The 22303-nt window shown below is 39.9% G+C and overlaps 1 protein-coding gene and 1 long non-coding RNA gene across 2 annotated transcripts in view; one reads left to right on the forward strand and one right to left on the reverse strand.

The window, feature by feature from the left end:
* ube2o (ubiquitin-conjugating enzyme E2O) overlaps window positions 1-22303 on the reverse strand; it is a 167451-nt gene that overhangs the window by 40767 nt on the left and 104381 nt on the right. The window lies entirely within an intron of this gene.
* The window catches only part of LOC143706822 (uncharacterized), a 458129-nt gene continuing 439427 nt past the window's right edge, over window positions 3602-22303 (forward strand). Inside the window, exon 1 of the long non-coding RNA XR_013193036.1 lies at window positions 3602-3618. This is a non-coding gene — a long non-coding RNA (uncharacterized LOC143706822). The remainder of the gene's footprint in view (window positions 3619-22303) is intronic.

Genomic DNA, 22303 nt, shown 5'->3' on the forward strand with positions numbered 1-22303 from the left:
CAAGAACATTTTCAAGAGGACAAAGACATTAAAAAAGTCTATGTTTTTCCAGAGTGATATAATACCACACGTCTCCTCAGACATCTCCATAGTATGAGAGACAGGTGAATGGATTCAGATCTCAACAAGCTTTCATTATACTGTCCCTAGTCTCTCTGCATGCACATCAAAATGGTAATTTGACTTTGCTGCATCCATAGGACCACAAAACAAAATGATCAAAACGGATGGAAATCGTAATAATAATTTTAACAAATTTTTGTTCCAATTCAACTTAATGATTTGATTATAATGACATCGCATTGAAATGCACTGTTTCTGCTTTAATTAAGAACCTATTTATTTTTATTACCTAAAGTAAATTATTTGCTGTTTAGTCATTGGGTCAGATCTGATTGCAGTAACTACTCCAAGGTACCAACTTTTATACGGAGTTCGCTTGTTACTCGTTTTGACTAAATCATTAAAAAGACATGGCTCATAAAAATAATACAAGTGCTGACTGCTTCAGTTGTCTGCATTCAGTGTTCAAATGTTTTTCTAAGGTTTTCTGGACTTTCCAATCTCCTGATGGTTTTTAATTGGGCACTAAAAAAAACAACAACAAAAAGCACTACCCATGCCCTGACACAGTATGTGTGAAACATGCCTTATAACCATATCCAGTATCAAAGGTCAAGAAAATCATTCAGTTATTTAGAATTGTTTGTCGATTTGCTAACATAAATGATCAATTCTGTCAGTTAGGACAGAAGGATATTAACCCCCTGGGGTCGGCGGTCACAACCGCGTGACCAGCTCGCTTTTTTTCTTATCAGTGCAAAAGAGACTCAAAATACTCTGTTGATTGAGAGACGCGGTGTAGGAAATGACGGAGTGAGTTGCGTTTCTGCCCTGCTCCCAACCTCTAAGTTTCAAACTTTTCTTACAGTCCAACAAAAGTGTTAAAAACGATCCACAACATTCAAGTATATTTGACAGTGCATCGCTGCTTGAGAGAATGACCAGTAGATCAAAAAAAGGGGAACAGAAAGGAGAGAACGACCCTCCGAACACTGTGCTAGCAGATATTCTAGCCAAACACGAGGTCTCTCTTATGACTAAGTTCCAGGCGGAATTCAACACCGCGTTCTCCAAACTCGGAGCGGGTTGATAAATTCCAGAATACCTTACTCGACCACCAACAGCGTCTCTCATCTTTGGAGACATTTGCAGATTCATTGAGTCAAGACATGAAGGCCATGGAAGCAGAGCTGGCCGCAATATCTGAAGCGAACGCTAAGCTACAGACTAAGCTTGTTGACCTGGAAGGCCGCTATAGAAGAAACAACATAAGGATAGTGGGCCTTCCAGAGAACATTGATGGCGCTCATCCTACGGCTTTTTTCTCTCAAGTCTTGGTGGAGGTCTTCGGCGATCAAATATTGAACTCTACCCCTGAAATTGACCGAGCCCACCGCTCCCTAGCTCCAAAGCCAGGGCCTGACGGCAAAGCCCGGCCCGTTATCATTCGATTCCTTAAGCTTCAAGGGTGGGAGTTGGTTGTGCGTGAAGCTCGACGTCTACAGGGCAAACTAAGCTACAGGGGCTCTCAGATCCACATCTTCGAGGATTACTCGCCTGAAGTGGCAGAACAACGCTCTGAATACCGGACCGTGATGAAGCAACTATACGACCTGGGCCTAAAACCAACACTCCTTTTCCCTGCCAGGCTGTTCATCAGGCCCATCCCCAAAAGCTGCTCAGGAATTCATCGCTTCTCAACGTCAAAGCAGCTCGGGACCCACGGAGAAGGTTGACGTAACTCGCTTAGCTAGACCTGCACGACTGGTGGTTTACTGCCAGCTTTACTCCCTTTCCAAGGGCTAATGTAAATTGAGGCCCCCCGGCTGTGGTCCACTGTTTACTACTGGATGGCAAGGACACGACAACCCCCTTGCTTTATTGTTTACCGAGCTGGTAAGACCGCTCCTGGACTTATAGCTATTAATAGCTAATGCTACCACATACTTTCTGTGCCAATGGTACACTTAACAAGTTAAGTAAGTTTAGCTTCTCTTTTGATTATCTGTGCACTGTGTTCCACACTTTAATGATTCCACTAGCCTGGTCGGCAGACCTTGCGTTCAACTAGTACACTCTATTTGAATATTTAGCTAGGGTCTGCTGGTTTCTTTCATTGTCAATGTTCGTGCTTGATTTTATGGTTGATGTTAGCATTTTTGTTAGGCTGCTTTGGCAAACACTGGAGAAAGATGCTGTCCAAATAACTGGTTGTTTTGGTATTGTTCTGACACACTGGACTATTTTGCTGTTCGCGGGAGTTAGGGGCACTAGGAGTTCACGCGGAAGTGTACGAGACACACTGCTGTGCAATGGACAATGAAAATATTGTTTGTTTTTGGGGTTTCCAGGCCAGAGGTTTGTGTGTGTTCGTGTCTGGGTGTGGTTGTCATCCGGTGTTTTTTTTTTCCTCTCTCTCTCTCCTTCTCTTTCTCTCCTTCTCCACACCCAATCCCTGCTTCGCTTCCTCAAGGAATATCAATAAGGTATGTCAAGCATGAACAATATAATTAGATTTATCTCATGGAATGTGCGGGGGGTGGGTGGCCCCACTAAGAGTGATAAAATAATGACCCACTTGCAACAGCTCAAAGGTGATGTTTTTTTTTTATTCAGGAGACCCACCTGCGCAACAGGGAGGTGACACGACACGACCATGTTTTTCATTCATAATGAAAGGGCCAGGGGCGCCGCCATCATGATTCGTAAAAACGTCATGTTTGAACCAGGTAAAGTGGTATCAGACCTCAATGGTCGCTTTGTTATCGTCGCTGGCAAATTACAAAATACACCCGTCATCTTGGCCAGCGTCTACGGTCTTAACTGGGATTACTGCTCATTCATATCCAAACTATTCACGTCGCTACCAAACATTGATAATCATTATATAATTATAGGCGAGGATTTTAACCCGGTTCAAGACCCCATACTAGACAGATTGTCAAACAAACCACACTCTTTAAGCAAATCAGCCAAAACTCTACATGATTTCGCCAAACGACTGGGCCTCTCTGACCCATGGAGGCACACTTGACCAAGACATTCTCTTTCTTTTCTCATGTGCACCACACCTACACACGCGTAGATTTCTTCCTTCTAGATGATAGACTGCTTTCCAGGATTAAATCCAGCGTTTACCACAGTATCGCAATATCGGACCATGCACCAACTTCACTTGACTTACACTTGCGTGCTCACTAGGGATGCTAACTGATGACCGTTTGACCGATGGTTGACCGTATCAACGTTAACCGATCGAAGTTGTCGGTAGTCGGTAAAAAAAAAAAAAAAAAGTGATCTCTAAATTAGGCTATTATAGACAGTGGACTAAACACTACTACAGTTAGCCATCTCATTCCAAGATATTTTTGTGTGAAGTGAACAAATCTTGGGACTTAGGAATGGCTTAGGAACGAGGAGAGGAGAGGACGCTGGCGTTGTCTGTTCGCCGCTTTTCCGCCCGCGATCTTTAATTGCGCTTACATATACTACATATATTTTGTGCTTGTGCTATTTTTATGAGCTTTGTGCACTAGTTTTTTTTTTTTTTAAAAGGTGCGCACTTTTTATACCAGTGGGGAAACTAGGTAGCTAGGCACCTACCTGCTACAGACGACTTCCAGCTCACTATGGCTTTCAGATATTCTAGCTCGCAACTCCAACGAATTAATTTCGCAACCACAACTGGATTTAACATCCCCATCATTAAAGAACTTGGACTTATTCGCCGTCCTCGTTACATTCATAGAGGCTTCGGTCGAAAATTCGTCTTTCATAAACAGGCAAGCTGCTCTGCTACAAACATCCCATCTCTCTGGTCATCCGTCACATGTATGACGCGTCATCAGAGTACCGTCGCTCCAGCTACCATCAATACTGGAAATATCGCGAGACCTCTGCACTCCAGTATGGGATCCTCACACTTTCGGCTGGATACATTTCGTGGAGTGGATTCCAGTCTGCGTGGAGTAGATTTTCATGTTTTGCGACCCATACAGAGATTCCCCCATCAGTCATTGGTCAAAATTGAACTTTTCAACACTCAATCCATCAATAATAAATCAACATTGATTGAAGAACACATCAGGGAGAAAGGACTTGACTTCATGTGTCTGACGGAAACCTGGCATCAGCCAGAGGTTTACTCTGCCCTAAATGAAGCCTGTCCCCCCGGCTACAGTTACTTGGAGGCAGCTCGCAGCACTGGCCGTGGTGGTGGCCTAGCTGTCATTCACCGGCAGGACCTAGAGCTGTTCCCCATCGTACTGCCTGCAACATCTTCCTGCGAGTGTCTTGCATTTACATGTAAGCCCCCCTTTTCAATGACTATTCTCCTTATCTACCGGCCCCCTAAACTCAACTCTACTTTCATCCCGGAAATGTCTGATCTACTCACAACACTATGTATGACCTATGCAAATACAATAATCCTGGGAGATATAAATATTCATGTCGACACCCCCTCATGTTATCCTGCTGCTGATTTCCTTCAGCTACTAGACTCCCTCGACTTACAACAACATGTTGATGTCCCCACACATTCCAGGGGACACACTCGATTTGGTCATCTCTAACTCCGCCCTCATTAGCAACCTACATGTTTATGATCTCGGTGTTTCAGATCACAAGGTTGTGTCAATGGAGTTGCCCTTTCCTTCACCCCACATCAAACCAAGGCGGCAGATCTACTACAGAAAGCTGAAAAACATCAATACAGATGCCCTGACCCAGGACCTTCAACATCTCTCCTCCGGATTCACTGACTTCCTTTCTGTAGCTGACTCCGTGGATTTCTACAACCAGTCCCTGAGCAGTCTTCTGGACCTTCACGCCCCCTTAATATCCAGGTCAGTCTCATTCACGCGCTCTGCACCCTGGTACACCTCTGAGCTGCGAAAGATGAAGGCGGCTGGGCGTGTCCTTGAGTGCCGGCTAAAGGCCTCTGGACTGACTGTTCACAAACAGGCATACAGGGAGCAAAAGAGGGTATATACAGAAGCTCTGAGAGACACACGGTCCAGGTTTTATTCCACTATCATCAATAACAGCCCCGGTAACTCCAAACAACTTTTTTCAACAATAAACCACCTTCTTAAACCCCCCTTACTCTCCCACCCTGAGACCACCGAGGAGAGGTGTAACATGCACATCACTTTTTTCAAACAAAAAGTTAATAACATCCGCTCACACCTCTCCACCACTGCTGTCCTGCCCCTCCCAACGGCCGACCCACCGTTTGAGATTGTCCAGCCCCTCTGTTCTTTCTCTGATGCCACACAGGAAGAAGGGGAGGACATCATTAAAAAAATTAATGCCCTGGCCCTAGCACAGAAACAGCCTTGGACAGGATTACCAATGACCTCCTGATGGCAGCTGATACTGGTTCTCCATCTCTACTCGTCCTACTATACCTAACAGCTGCATTTGATACAGTAGACCACACCACCCTCCTCCACCGCCTGCAATACACCATTGGACTCTCAGAAAATGTTCACAACTGGTTCACCTCATACCTGAACGGCAGAACTGAGCACGTCGCCCTGGGCAAAGCCAAATCACACACTCATAATGTCACCTGCGGTGTCCCTCAGGGCTCTGTGCTGGGCCCCACACTGTTCTCCATTTACATGCTGCCTCTTGGCAAAGTCATTAGCAGACATGGTATATCATTCCATTGTTATGCTGATGACACACAGCTGTATCTCAGGACAACCCCCACTTCTTCTGCTCCCTTGCCAGCATCCACACTAAACACCTGCCTGGAGGAGATAGAGGCGTGGATGAAGCTCAACTTCCTTCAGCTAAATAGTTCCAAAACGGAAGCTATCTTAATTGGCACACCACATCAGCTCCGCTTTTCCACCATCAGCAGTATCACTTTCTCGGGCGAAAACATCGCCCTTTCCACATCTGTCACCAATTTGGGTGTTAAAATGGACTCTCAACTCACCTTTGACACCCACATCAAACACCTCTGTAAGACATCATTTTATCACCTCAAGAACATTGCCAAACTCCGTCCAACACTCAACCTGGCAGATGCAGAGAAGCTCGTTCATGCCTTTGTGTCCTCCAGGCTGGACTATTGTAATGCACTCCTCATTGGGATCTCTGGCAAACAAATCCAGAGACTACAATACATCCAGAACAGTGCTGCCAGGATCCTGATGAGGGTGCGCAAGCATGATCACATCACGCCCATCCTAAAATCTCTTCACTGGCTCCCTGTCCCACTCAGAATGGAATATAAAGTCTCCCTCCTCACCCACCAGTGCGTTCATGGACATGCCCCCCTTTACCTACAGGAACTCATTCCCCACCAGAGCACCTCACGCACTCACCGGTCCCCATGCACTCTCCGGTCTGCAAACACCCTTTATGTCCCCAGAACAAAGATCTGCAGCATGGGTGGTAGGGCCTTTTCATCGGCTGCTCCGAGGCTGTGGAATGCCCTCCCTGATCATCTGAGGGCCCCACAGACTACAGATGTTTTTAAAAAAAAAAACTAAAAACATATCTTTTTAAAAAAGCTTTCAACTAAATGTATTTTATAGGTTCTTTTTTAAAATTATATTACTATATGCTCTCTAGCACTTTGAGATTGCTAAAATGTAAAGTGCACGACAAATAAAATGTATTATTATTATTATTATTATTAAATCCCTCACACTCAATTTGTCATAACTCGCCTGTTTGTACTTAATAAACCAATAAAAACATTTATCGCAAGGTCACGGCGTTTGGGTTCGCGAGCTCACAAGATTTGCGAAAAGTAAAGGCTACAGACTAAAACACTCGAGGTTAGAGCCAGGGCAGACGACAGGATGAAGCGTGCAAAGAAAATTAGTGTGTTGGACCATTTCACCAAAATGAATGACACAGATGTAAGTTGCAACTTGTGTGATACAGTGCTTAAATACAGTAGGCCTACATCATCTATGATGTATCACCTGAAAACGCGACGTGGTCTTTCCGTTATTAGAAGGTACACAGTGAGTTAGACCTGCCTTGGCCGGTGCGTCTTTTACGCATTCTGAAGGTGCCTGTTGTATCCATTGGTTTTATCGCGTTGCAGTCTATTAGGCAACATTCCGCATAAAATGGGCTTAGATTTGGAAATACTACATTACATCTACATTTCAGTGGTAACAGATAAGGTGATGATGATCATCATCTTTCTTTATTATTGTTAGGACTACCTCAAACTAAAGCGGCGTCTCTTCGGAGCTGTCATTTTCTTAACCCTCTGAAGTCGACGCGATAGTCTCGCTTTTTTTCTTATCAGTGCAAAAGAAACTCAAAATACTATGTTGATTTTGATCTTACATATTAAGTGTTGTACATCATTAGATCCTGATAAGTGTCTATTTTTTTTGTGGATTCTCACAATAAAAACAAAGTGTTGTGCTTTTCGCCAAATAAAGAAAAACAAACATGATGCTCGTTCTGCCTTCTCTCTGTCAGTTAAGTCCATTCTGAAACGCGTCCGAAAATTAACTGTAATTCCGCGAATACTTGTCATACAGGCACGAGTGTTTTTCCATAATGAAGCTTGAACTCTCTTCTTTCAAATGAATTAAATTATATAAAAAAAAACAAATATTCTTAGTTTATGTAATCTGTATGAAAAGAGAGAGATGTCAGTCTTTTTCTTTCCAGCTCATTATACCTGATTACGCGTTAATGTGCCACGCCCATGGAGAGCGCGCGGTATTCAAACGCAAATGAACTAAGGCAAGCCATGCAAACATGCCAACGCCCACCAGCTGGATTATAAAACACATCGTGTTTAGTAAGTATCTTACTACAGCTGTGTACACAGCGTATCCCTACGCTGGGAGGAATAATACTATCTAATAACCCTGGAAAATGTACCAGAAGTGCTGGTAGTTTCATTTTCGAGGAGCAACGGATCCAGCTGATGTAGTAAGTAATTTATTCTTAAGTGCTTTGTTCTAATCGCGATATTGAATCGTGTCTGTGTAAACCGCAAAAAGACTATTTAAATATGAATTGTATGTCTGTGTGTAGGCTAAATGATGAATGAACGGCACAGGCGTGCACGCTCTGTTTACTACAGTTATACAGCCTGGTCTGTGCCGTTCATTCACTCTCGCACCTACATTAGTAAACGTTATGTTTACATGAACACATCCAAACTATATTGCTATAGCCTACTAAGATGAGTAAAAATAGACTGAAATATGTTGAAATAAAATGTCTGTATAAGCAACAAACTGCAAATTCACATGTATATGCTAATATATCATACACAATATGTTACAGACTAAATATGAATGTTTAGATAAGATTTTGTGATTAGTTTTGCATAGATTATAAAGTTTTGACTGTAAAAAAAGACTACTGTCACATTTAATAAGTACGCTTTTGTTCACCAATTTCTGCTCCTAGTGAAATATACTTTAGTATGATGTTTTGTCAAAAATAAAGTAGGTATATTGAATTATCAACTAAGATGTTATTATAGTGTTTGTTCCAATATTCAAACTAATGAATCCTTACCTTTTTTAATACGTATGATAAAATGTATACTTTTTTACAAAGAAATACACTTGAAATATTGTTAAAATTGTAATTGTTGTTGTAATTGTAACCTATTTGTAATTGGTTACAATTTCTAATTGTAAAATATGTATATATAGATAGATCATTTATTTTGTCCTTGCATTCTTTGGGATCCTGTGACACACCTGTGTGAAAGGCTAATTAATATGCAGCTCATTATGTATGTGGCACATTATCCGGCCTTTGTCTTCTCAGGTGTGAACACACCTCCACGCATATTGCCTTTCCAAACAAAAGGTGTCTTATTAAATTTAAATCAATGCAGTGTTTTGTGTATATGATTAGGCAGGATGATTTTCAGATCATTTTGAAGCAGAAATTCTAGGCAACAACACTCATTAGTCAAAAGTCTTCTGGACACATATTTAGTATGTGTTTTGTGGCCTTATTTCAGACACTTTAAGTTTTAGTTTTTTCAATAACCACGCATAAAAATTATTCTCTAAAAAATACAAACATGACATGTTTCTCACATATTACGGTAGCCCCGTTTGAGCTATATAGAGTGAATTTACACCTTTGCCATTAACATGTTTATAAATAACTGAAAAAAGCACAAATGTCAGAGCATGTCATAACACCTCAAGGACCCCAAAAAACCCTTAGACCCCAGAGGGTTAAATGAGCCGCGGCAATGTTTCAAATGAGCTTCTAACGCTAGAGTAACGCCTTTATTTTCAACGCAATCACCATGTACCCAAAACGTTTCGAAACTAAGGAGCCATTTGTCCTCCGATTACATACAAGCTCCTCGGCGGCGTGTTTGCGGGACTCATGTTTCGCGCTGTAGGGGATTTAAAAAAAGTGATGTGAGTGGAAGGTCGGCCCCGGGGCAGTGTGTGTGTGAGCGGGAGGCAGAAAGGCAGAGAGATGCGACAGAGTTGCGAAATTGCAGGCGCGGCTCAAAATGGCTGTTATTTCAAATAGCGTGGCATATTTTAAACTAATCGGTTAACCGGTTTCAACCCGCTAATGAGGCTCGGTGGTCAGTCAGGAAAATTTTTAGTTTTCGCCATCCCTAGTGCATACTTTAGCCCCTTCAGACAGCGGAGGTTTAACTCTTCTTTACTAGCGGAAGATCCCTACAAGCAATTTATACACTCCCAGATCACTTTTTTTTTAGCTGAATTACTTGCCAGACACAAACAGAGGTGTACTTTGGGAGGCTTCGAAGGCCTATATTCCAGGACAGCTTATCTCCTTTGTGTCTAATTGAAAACGAGTCGAAGAGTCACAAATGTTAGACCTGTTACAGAAACTCCACTCCTATTCGCCATAGCGATAGAACCTCTGGCCATTTGGCTCCGTGCGGAGGAAGGCTTCAAGGGCATCACACGATTTGACGTAACTCAAAGTTTCACTATGCGCGGATGACCTGCTCCTGTATATCTCTAACCCTGTCACCTCACTCCCTGTCATTTTGAATGTTTTGGAACGGTTCGGTAGGTACTCTGGATATAAGCTCAACTACCAGAAAAGTGAGCTCTTGGCGATAAACTCTCTGGCTAAGCAGCTCCCACACTCGTTATCGACATTTAAGTGGAGTAGCGACGGATTTAGTTACTTGGGGGTTCATATCACAATGGCCGTGTCTGACTTGTTCCGCAAAAATTTCTTACCTCTGGTCGCAAAAAATGTAAGTGATCTCGACCGATGGGCAGTCCTACCACTCTCACTCGTAGGGCGGGCAAATTTGATTAAGATGGTTATCCTCCCCAAATTCCTTTATTTGTTTCAGCACATCCCAGTATTCATTTCCAAATCTTTTTTCGACAAGCTGGATACAGTGATATCTAAATTTCTTTTGGGCGGCAAATCTGCCAGGATCCGCAAAACGATCTTACAGTCCCCTAAGTCAGAAAGGGGCCTGGCCCTCCCCAACTTTAGACGATACTATTGGGCAGCTAACATGCAAAAACTTTTATACTGGATGGGTGGGGATGCCTCACCTCCTGCCTGGGTACATTTGAAGCGATCAAGTGCACGCCTCCCGTTGCGGTCGGTCCTATGCTCCCAACTCCCTTTGCCCTCAGGACCTGCAGGCTCGTGCCCGATTGTATCCCTCTCGCTTAAGATCTGGAGTCAGATTAGGAAGTGCTTAGGTTTACAGGGTCCCTCCATCTTGACAACACTGCTCCAAAATCATGTCTTTACCCCCTCATGGTCAGATTTGGTATTCAGGGCCTGGCATAGTAATGATATCATTTGTGTTAAGGACCTATACAAGGATGGCATATTTGCATCCTTCACAGAGCTCTCTTCTCTTCACAACTTGCCAAAATCACACCTTTTCCGTATTTTTCAGATTAGAGACTTTGTTAAGAAAACATTTCCCCACTTTCCAAACCGCCCCCCCCGAAAACCTGACTGACTCCCTATTGGTGATAGATCCCAGTCGTAGAAAATGCATTTCTGTATTGTACGAATCACTAGAATCAACCGCTGCATACCCTGGTGCCCTTTCAAAAGCCGCGTGGGAGGGCGAACTGAACTTGGCTTTTACGGACGAACAGTGGGGCTGTGCTCAGGCTATGGTTCATTCTTCTTCCATATGCGCCTGTCATGGTCTAATCCAGTGTAAGATCCTTCATAGAGTTCATTACACAAATGCAAAATTGTCTAAAATATACCCTAATGTCCGAGATGCCTGTAGAAGGTGTAACCAGTCCCCTGCCAATCATACGCATATGTTTTGGTCCTGCCCGAAGCTGACCACTTTTTGGATGAACTTTTTTGACACCTTGAGTAGAGCCTACGAACACACTATCCCTCCCAACCCTTTGACAGCCATTTTTGGCATTTCCCCAGACACTGACCTCTCTGTTGCGCTGGAACAGGTCCTGGCATTTACATCATTGCTAGCTCGTAGGCTGATCCTGTTCAACTGGAAGCTTCCCCGCCCCCCCACACATGATCAATGTATTAAAGAAGTGCTTGACAATCTGAGGTTGGAGAAGCTCAGATTCTCTTTGAAAGGCTCTATCTCAACATTTATGGGCACGTGGAGCCCTTTCCTGGGGCTGGTTGACTCCCTCAACCTGTCCCCTGATTTGGAGGTTTGAATCCCTACATTTTATTTTTAACTTTTCACTGACCTAATTATCTAAGTATAACTATTATTATATATACTGTATATATATATACACATTTTTTTTTTGTGTGTGTGTGTGTGTGTGTGTTTGTACCGGTAAATGTTTGTTGGTATGCATGGGTCTGTGTGTCTGTCCTCGTTTATGGGCTTGTGTTGGGTTAGTTCGTGGGTGGGGTATCGGGTACAGGTGTCATTTTGGTCCCACTTTGTAATGTTTATTGTTAACTGTATATTTGTCACCTGGTGTTTAAAAAAATTTGTAAAATTTACTCAAAAAAAGTTGAAAAAAAAATACTCTGTTGATTTTGATCTTACATATAAGTGTTATAAATCAGTCGACCCTGTTAAGTGTCTATTTTTTGTGTGTATACTCAAAATAAAAACAAAGTGTTGTGGTTTTTGTCAAATAAACATAATGTGAGTTTTGCCTTCTCTCTGTCAGTGAAGTCCATTCTGAAACGCGTCCGAAAATGAACTAACTCAGCGAATACTTGTCAGACAGGCACAAGAGATTTTTCTTTATGATGCTTGAATTCTCTTCTTTTAAATTAAGTAATTTATATAAAAAAAAATATTCTCAGTTTATGTAATCTGTATGAAAAGAGAGATGCCAGTCTTTTTCCAGGGTATCTGCACACTTTTTAAAGTAAAATTTAAGGCTTTTTAAGACCTTTTTAAGACCTGAAGAAATCAAAATGAATACCTTACATTAGGGGTGCGCAATATTGACAAAAATATGTCTCAATATTATCTAAGTTTTGTTGATGATATTTTACTGATTGTGTTTGTGTACTGGTGTCATGGCTGGTTTAGGCCTGTTGTTGACAGCTGACTCACGAAGATATTCATATTTTTCATATTCTATGCAGTGGTCAGTTCACAGCAGTGACAGAAATTCATTTTTTTTATTAAAGGGCAATATTTGCAACCTTAAATTGAGTTCCAGGGGCATTTTCACCTATTATGGACTTTTTTTTTAAAACTTAGAGGTATGCATCACCTTGTATTACAAATTCTAACATTCAAATTAAATTATATTAGAATAATTACAAAATACCACTGTTACCAGTTAAATTAAATCATTAAATCAAAATCCATCTTTGCAGTGCAGAGGAGACACAGAAGCAGAATCAGAACTGGCATTAATATATTTACACTCCATTTACAATTGCATAAATGAAGCTATGAGATATTCAATTCTTTAATTTCTTCAATTCTTAATTCAATATTTAAATATGAACTGATTTCTAATTGTAACATTTTAATTACAGGGTACTTTAAAGGAGCTTTATGTAAGAAATGTATTTAAATTAATCATAAAATGGCCCTGAAATGTCACTAGACATTAAGAAATCATGTTTATTTCAAATACTTATATCACTGACAACAGTAATCCGGCCAGGATATTGTCATTTAAAAAGTGAAGTTGCAGCCCTCAACTTATGTTGATGCTGTCATGTTGTGTTTTGGTCTGATGCGTCACCCTCCACCTATCTACCAATCACGAAGTCAGTAGTGTTGCGGCATCCGGGTTGCCAGCTCTGCTCTAGTTACCACAGCTGCAGCAACAAACGTGTCGGAATCGGATTAAAAAAAAGTCTAATGTTGCGAATCAGATAAACTGATAAACTAATAAACTCGTTATGAATCCGAAATACTTCGTGACAAAGTCCGAAATAAAACAAGGATCTGTATAGGAGATGCCTTTGAAAGATGGAGACGGCTGAAAACGGAGAAGAATTTCTGGACAGGTAAGATTCATCTGTTTGGCTAACTTTACTTGATGTAAATTTCAAATATTCATGACAGTCGAAAAAAGTTATGCCTGTTCGTGCAAAGTAACGTTACGTTAGCTCATATGGAGGAGGTGGGTCATCGAATTGGAAGCACTACAGGCGCAATTCCACGGTAAAATAACTTTTTCTAACGTCCATAACACCAATGAAAAGCACATTGTAGCCTATGATGTGAATAATGTGTCCCACTTGGAACGTTTTTGTTGCCTACTTGTTTATCATGCAAGTTCTACAGCCAAAAATAATAGAATGACATGTAATCTTTCACATCACATATTTTAGCGTTATGCACGTGTACTGCAGAGTAAGTTAAAAAATACAGCTGGTCGCTTTCACTTATAGTGTCAGCTAAATGAATAGCTGTATCTTTGATATTGATTACACACAGTGACCGAGGCTTGTGCTTGTGCTTGTACTTACGTTAATGACAGATACCTACCGTTAGTATACTAACAGCTACTGTTCTAACAATGTACTGTCACATACGAGCGTACATCTTTACTATTATAATTGGCTAATCGCCATTAGTAAATTTTTGCGATATATAATTACTTTGCAAAACATCTCTCATTTGAAGCATAAACATAATTAACAGAAAAAAAAACGTAGCCTACTGTGTAGGAATCGTCACTTGCCATTGGAAGCCTCTGTAGCAGCCTACGTTCCTGCTGTATCCTGCAGCCTATCTGGCAACCTCGAGTCAGGGAGGAGGGAGAGGGGATACACCGCTATACAGTAATTTGAAAGTGATTGCAGTACCAGTTTTGGCCACAATCCTACATACTGCTCCTTTAAATGTGAAACTAAACCCGCCAGTAGGCGGCGGCAAGTCACTGTCTCAGTCACTGTCTCTCTTAATTCATTCAACCGATTTGTTCAAAAGGTTTTGATTCATTCAGGAAGTGCACAAGTGATTGTTCAGGTAATCGTTAAAATGATTCGTTCAAAACGCGGATTTCAGTCAAGAAATCATCGCAGTCTTTTGCATTGAGACTCTGCTACGGGTTCATTTTGAAATTCTCGTCAGCGAAATAAAGGGAAAACTACCAATATTAACAATATTGTTTATAAAATGTAACTCACAATGTTCATTTAACTGTTATATAAAATAAATATCATATTTGCTATTGTGCACGGGAAAAGAGCCCTCTTGCTGATGTGATATTGTATGATAACAACATATGATATATAACATACAAAAACTTTATACGTCTATTAGGGAACATACCTATAAAACTGCACTGACACATCACGCAGTGAAAGCAAGCATGAGAGACAAATGCGATGTCAGCTTGCAGTGCGCCCTCCTACATAGTTAACGTTAAAGTAAAAAAATGATTACAATATCATAATAGACAATACACATCGCACACCACTACACACATGAAGAATGAACTTACAATTGAACTGAAATTAACCAGCTTTCTCCTTCTCTCCTGCTGTTTCGCGTGCAGGAGACAGACGTAATGCTGGCGCGAATGTGACGTGAAATGTCACGTGAACGAGCAAATCAACAAAAAAAGTACGCTAATTAGATAGTTTTAATTTGGAAAACATTTAGATATGTCTAAGTCAAATTGTCATTGAAAATTTAAGACCTTTCATAAGTAAAAATAAGACTTTTTAAGACTTTTTATGGCCTTAAATTTTTAAAATCTAATTTGACTTAAAGGTATTGTAGGTAGAAAGCCACAAAAATACTTTTTGTCCAAATTTGTTTAAACTGTCTTTATATATCAATGCATAATTAAAATGTAAGTACTCTGGAAAAGAAATTATAAAAATCGAGTGTCTGTAGTCCTCTCAGGACTGCAATAAACACAGCTCATTATTCCATTAACTCCCACCCCCTCCCTTCTCGGCTCCTTCCAAAGCCACGCCCCCAAAACAAATGAACGCGCGATCCCGGCCGTTCGCATGAGGTCTATGGTTCGCTCAGTTTGAGGAGTCGGACGCGTTTACCAGCTTTACCAGATGTATTGACATCATGTCAGAATCACAAATAATAAAATAACTAACTTTATCAGTATGAATATAAACAATTAACATGACAGTTAGTACTCACTATCAAGCTCGCATATCGATACTGGTAAAGTTTAAAATATTTTACTAGCTCGTAACGGAATCAAACTCAATATAAGGCAAAGCTATAAATAGCTTAATTGATACACGTTTGCCGTTACTATCAGTCACACTTTGATGAAGGTGAATTTGTAAGATTCATAACATAAGATTGTTTACAGATAAACTGAGTAACATAGCCTACACTCAAACACCTTCTCACAACTGCATTGCAGACTCAAGATAATATAACACACACACACACACACAACATATATTGTATAGCACATACAAATACAACATAAAGACATAGGTAAACATATGTAGAGCATATAACAACAAACCAAACGTGAAAAAATGGAGCAGGTACAGTTCACGGTGAACATAGGAACAAAGTTTAGGCAGAGGGTAAAGCTAGGTATAAAAATAGATCCCCTAAACTTTTTAACCTAAATTTGGCGAAATTAAACAAAACAGCTTTCAACTGCAGATGGGCCTATTGCTTATTTATCGTCTCAACCCTGGCTCAGTAACGTTATACCAGTCGACACCAAAGTTACACTGTCATAGCTAAGCAAGTACCGTTAGTTATGCTACGTAACGTTAGGTAGCTATATTAGGTAGCTACGTGTGCTAGTGATACATGCTTCATGAAAAAATAAATACCATCAAAATGAAAACAGCAAGATTACCTGTCCAGCAGAAATAAAGCCATCATGGAGTCACTTTTCAGCCCCTTGAGAATGAGATCCCTCAGTAGTCGCCACCGCTGGAAAGCCACGCCGATATTGACTCTCGTATGATTTCTTTATTTATCCAAAGACTTTTTGTTCATAGCCTTTTCAAATACTGTCTTCCTTTTTTTAACTTGTTTGACTTCGCTGCCTCTATATGCAGGTAACGTTACTGAGAATTTTGACTGTTCTTTCTCTGCCATAATTGTTATTACTAGCTTCCATGCCTCTTCAAACGGGTGCGCGCATTTGGGCTGCTCCTGAGGTGGTATCCATGGTAGCGAGGGAGAGTGACAGTTGCCCCAGCCAATCATTTCTTTCGTCCCGAATGGAATAATGAGCTGTGTTTATTACAGTCCTGACAGAACTACAGACACTCGATTTTTATAATTTCTTTTCCAGAGTACTTACATTTTAATTATGCATTGATATATAAAGACCATTTGAAAAAAAATTGAAAAAAGTATTTTTGGGGATTTCTACCTACAATACCTTTAAGGACCCGCGGACACCGTTTTCTTTTCAGCTCATTATAGCTTATTAAGTTATTAAGAGACTAGATTATTGTAATGCTATATTAGCTGGCTGTCCTGCATCCTCAATAAACAAGCTACAGTTAGTGCAAAATGCAGCTGCTAGAGTTCTTACTAGGTCAAGAAAATATGATCATATAACACCAATTTTATCATCTCTACACTGGTTACCTATCAAGTTCCGTATCAATTACAAAGTACTATTACTGACCTATAAAGCCCTAAATGGTTTAGCTCCTGTGTATTTAATGGACCTTCTATCGCCCTACAATCCATCACGTTCTTTAAGATCACTAAATTCGAGGCTTCTGGTCATTCCTAGGATATCTAAGTCCACTAAAGGAGGAAGGGCGTTCTCACATTTAGCTCCAAAACTCTGGAATAGCCTTCCTGATATTGTTCGAAGCTCTGACTCGCTGTCCCAGTTTAAAACTAGATTAAAGACGCATCTCTTTAGCCAAGCATTTACATAATGCTTACCTTTTATACCACTGCTGAATCAGATCAAATGCATTTAATATTATAAAACTTGAAGAGTCTGTAGGTTATTTGTATAAGTTGCATAGTATTTACAGTCATTACGTTCCTGTGTATATTGCGTGAATGACGGGTGGTTGGGTAGATATTGTGTTTTGCGGTAGTTGGTATGCCATACGGAACCGTTGCCACTGAACCTGCATTAACGACGACAGTGGGGCTCGACAGCCTTAGTCAAACGGGTCGGCTCGTATGGTTGGGTTGCGGAGAGATTGTGAGATTGTGGTTGGGTCTCAGCAGCAGGAGGGATGTAGAGGTCAGTAAGCAGGGCTGAGTTGAGTGGGGGACGGAGGGGGGTGACTCTGGGACGCAAGAATCACTGTCTTCATGTTTTTTTATCATTTACGCCCGTGTTATGGAAATCATTATGAACAGAAGCTACGCTAATTATTTTCCCTTTTTGCTTTTCTGCTGTTATCTCGGGACGCGAGTCCCGAGAAAAACGGCGTTCGTCAGCTCCAGTTTGTATCCAGCCTTTCACAGAGACTTCAGATACGCAAATCACAAAGCCTGTGAAGAGACGACTCAACACCGGCGATATGGACCCTCTATGGTGGACGGCACTGATCCTCAACAACTCGTCTCAACACCGGTGTGATTACTTGGACTTCCAAAAGATGGAAATGGATAAATATTCTAAATGTTCATGCACTGTTCCTTCGTTGGCCAGAGGAGAACTGGCCCTCCGACTGAGTCTGGTTTCTCCCAAGGTTTTTTTCTCCATTCTGTCACCTGATGGAGTTTTGGTTCCTTGCCACTGTTGCCTTGGCTTTTGGCTTGCTTAGTTGGGGACATTTAATATTCAATAATATTATTGATCTGCCTTACTTAAGGTGGACGTTGACTCAATTTTCTTTTAGAAACAAACTCTGTTATATTATTTTCATGTTATCACTGTGAAGCTGCTTTGATACAATCTGTATTGTAAAAAGCGCTATATAAATAAAGGTGACTTGACTTGACTTAAGTGTTAATGTGACCACGCCCACGGAGAGCGCGCGCTAATCAAACGCAAATGATCTGAGGCAAGCCATGCAAACATGCCAACGCCCACATCAGCTGGATAAAACACATCAAGTTTAATAAGTATCTTGTACTTTACCTCGTCTTGCTACGCTGTGAGGAATAATACTATCGTAATAATCCTGTAAAAGTTACCTCAGAAGTGCTGGTAGTTTCATTTCGAGGAGCAACGGATCAAGCTGATGTAGTAAGTTATTTATTCTTAAGTGCTTTGTTCTAATCGCGATATTGAATAGTGTCTGTAAACCGCAAAAAGACTGTTTGAATATGAATTGCATGTCTGTGTTTGAATGAATAAATGAATGAACGGCACAGACGCGCATGCGCTGTTGTTTACTACAGCTGTACTACAGCTGTACTACAGCATCTGTGCCGTTCATTCACACTGTAACCTACATTAGTAAACATGTTATTTTTACATGAACACATCCAAACTATGTTGCTATAGCCTACTGAGATGAGTAAAAATAGACTGAAATATGTTGAAATAAAATGTCTTTGTATAAGCAACGAACTGTAAATTAACATTTATATGCTAATATATCATAAACACGATATGTTACAGACTAAATATGAATGTTTAGACAAGATTTTGTTGATTAGTTTTGGATAGATTATAAAGTTTTTACTGTAAAAAAAGACTACCGCCACATCAAATAATCTTTTGTTCGCCAATTTCTGCTCATATGTTAACCCTCTGGGGTCTAAGGTGTTTTTGGGGATTTGAGATGTTTTGACATGCCCTGACATTGGTGCTTTTTTCAGTTGCTTATAAACATATTAATGGCAAAGGTGTAATTACACTCTATTTAGCACAAACAGGGCTACCATAATATGTGAGCAACATGTATGTATATGTTTGTATTTTTCAGAGAATATTATTTATGCATGGTTATTGAAAAATACAAAACACATACTCAATATGTGTCCACAATACTTTTGACTAATGGATGTTGTTGCCTAGAGTTTTTGCTTCAAAATGATCTGAAAATCATCCTGCCTAATCATTCACATAAAACAATACATTGATTTAAATCTTGTAAGAAACTTTTTGTTTGGCAATATGCGAGTGGTTGTAAATGGGCGTGAAAGGGTCATGAATAATGCTTTGATTCACACCTGAGAAGACAAAGACCGCATAATGAGCCGCATAATGAGCTGCATAATGAGCCTTTCACACAGGTGTCTCACTGGGTACCAAAGAATGTTTCCAAGATGTTTCCAACTCTAACTTTGAACCAATTCTATATTCTAATATAGAATATACACTGCTGTTCAAATGTTTGGGGTCGGTAAGATTTTTAATGTTTTTAAAAGAAGTCTCTTCTGCTCACCAAGGCTGCATTTATTTGATTAAAAATACAAAACAAACCCAGTAATATTGTGAAATATTAGTTCAATGTAAAACAGCTGTTTTCTATGAGAATATATAGTAAAGTGTAATTTATTCCTGTGATCAAAGCTGAATTTTCAGCAGCCTTACTCCAGTCTTCAGTGTCACATGATCCTTCAGAAATAATTCTAATGATAATTTGATGCTCAAGAAACATTTCTCATTATTATCAATGTTGAAAACAGTTGTGTACCATTTTTTTAGGATTCTTTGATGAACAGAAAGTTAAAAACAACAGCATTTATTTGAAATAGAATCTTTTGTAACATTATAAATGTCTTTACTGTCACTTTTGATCAATTTAAGTCCTCTTTGATGAATAAAAGTATTGATTTATTTTATTTATTTCCCCCAAAAAATAAAATAAAATTCTTACTGACCCCAAACTGTTGAATGGTAGTGTTTAATGTTACAAGATTCTATTTCAGATAAATGCTGTTCTTTTGAACTTTCTATTCATCAAAGAATCCTGAAATAAAAATGTAAATAACTGATTTCAACATTGATAATAATGAGAAATGTTTCTTGAGCATCAAATCATCATATTAGAATGATTTCTGAAGGATCATGTGACACTGAAGACGTAATGATGCTGAAAATTCAGCTTTGATCACAGGAATAAATCATATTTTAAAATATATTAAAATCGAAAACTGTTATTTTAAATTGTAATAATATTTCACAATATTAATGTTTTTTTTTGTTGTATTTTGTAATTAAATAAATATAGCATTGGTGAGCATAACGTCGCTGTCTGATGAAAAACGCGTATATGTCCATTTTGCCGATTTTGAGATTTTTCGACGGATAGAATGTCCAGGTTCATTTCCGTATACAGTATGCTTCATGTTATCTAAATGACCAATGAAAAGTTGTGAAATCATGTCATCTGAATTTCACGTATATCCATTTGGTGTCAAAGCTGTCAATCACGCCGTGTATCTCCCACCTTGTGGAGGCATCTCGCCTGTCTCGTGAAGTTTTCATAACGACCGCTCGCTTATTTAAATAAAGGCAAGTAAAATGACCAGGGTTACATTTTAGACACACACATACCTCTGAAGGGATAGAAAAGTCCTCAGGACTTGGTACCGCATTACTCGCAAGACATAACTTGCACTGGTCATCGACAACGCCGAAGTCCACCATTCTCCAGTTCTCGAAGCTCTCTCGGGTAAAATGTTTGCGGCACACGTACAGATTAGATGTGTCCGTGGTTGATGGCCAACCATCCGACCGGAGCCAGAGTCCAGCCATGGCAGCATCGCGGGGAAATATATTTAACCCACTTTGACTTTTGCACCACGAAAATATACACAAAGTTGCGTCCCATGATTGTCTCTCTCCTTTACTATGCGATATCACAGTTTGACATGTCTGTCATTGGAAAGATCCACATGGTGTCATGAATAATTAAGAGACAGTGTCTTCTCATAGGATATAAAAACTCAGTCTCATTAATAATTATGAGAGACCGATGAGTCATCAACGCACTATACAGTGCTCTGCCACGTCACAGCCTGTGACGTGGACACGATGAAGATTTTAAACCCGGAAGACGAAAAAAGCAGAAAGAAGCTAAAATGTAACCATTTTCACCCTACTATTAAATCTAACAGATGCTAACATTGTCTTCAATGGTGTTCAACACACATTCCTCTGTTAAAATCTCAGAAATTTTGGTTTAGGGTTTCATGACCCTTTAAACGTGTCTGGAAGCTCAGCATTGGATAGCCGAATAACACTGTGAGGTAAAGTATCAGCGAACGTTTGTTTTTGACAACTGTTCACAAGCTTATTATATATTCACAAAATTACGGTAGGACTGTGCAAAGTATCAGTCTAGCATTGCCATGTCAGTGTATTGATTCACTGTCCCTTCATAGTTTGCAAGAGACATTTAATAAACTGAGCGTATTTAATAAACGTAGGCTATTTAATAAACTGACTGTAGCCTATTCATCTGTCAATATGAAACGCAAATTAATTAATTCTAATTAATGATCGGAAGAACGCGTTACTGTAAAATATGCACGTATGTCCATTTAAACTTGATTTTGGTCAAATGTGGATTAAATCATTACACTGGCAAGAATATGGTTACATTTAAAGATGCCGTACCAAGTATGCAATGCTACGTTCAACTGCTTTTGAAATTACGGTGTTTTTTTCACTTCCTGAAAAAAGTAACCGTTTTGGAAATACATGAGTTTCTTCGGGCAGCGACGATAAGTGACTTATTTTAAAAACATTAAAAATTGTACCGACCCCAAACTTTTGAACGGCAGTGTATATATATATATATATATATATATATATATATATATATATATATATAATTCAAATATAAATGAAAGTCAAAAGCACATTTTTAGTACATAGTCATACCTGGAAACAAATTCAAATAGGCTATATGGGCCATTCTACAGAATTTGTTCAAAGTTAGAGTTGGAAACATCTTGAAAAGAAAATTGTCTTTTTCCATA

The sequence above is a fragment of the Siphateles boraxobius genome, unplaced genomic scaffold, assembly GCF_051911475.1.
Source record: "Siphateles boraxobius isolate OS27281-9 unplaced genomic scaffold, OSU_SipBor_1 41, whole genome shotgun sequence".
Classification (NCBI taxonomy): domain Eukaryota; kingdom Metazoa; phylum Chordata; class Actinopteri; order Cypriniformes; family Leuciscidae; genus Siphateles; species Siphateles boraxobius.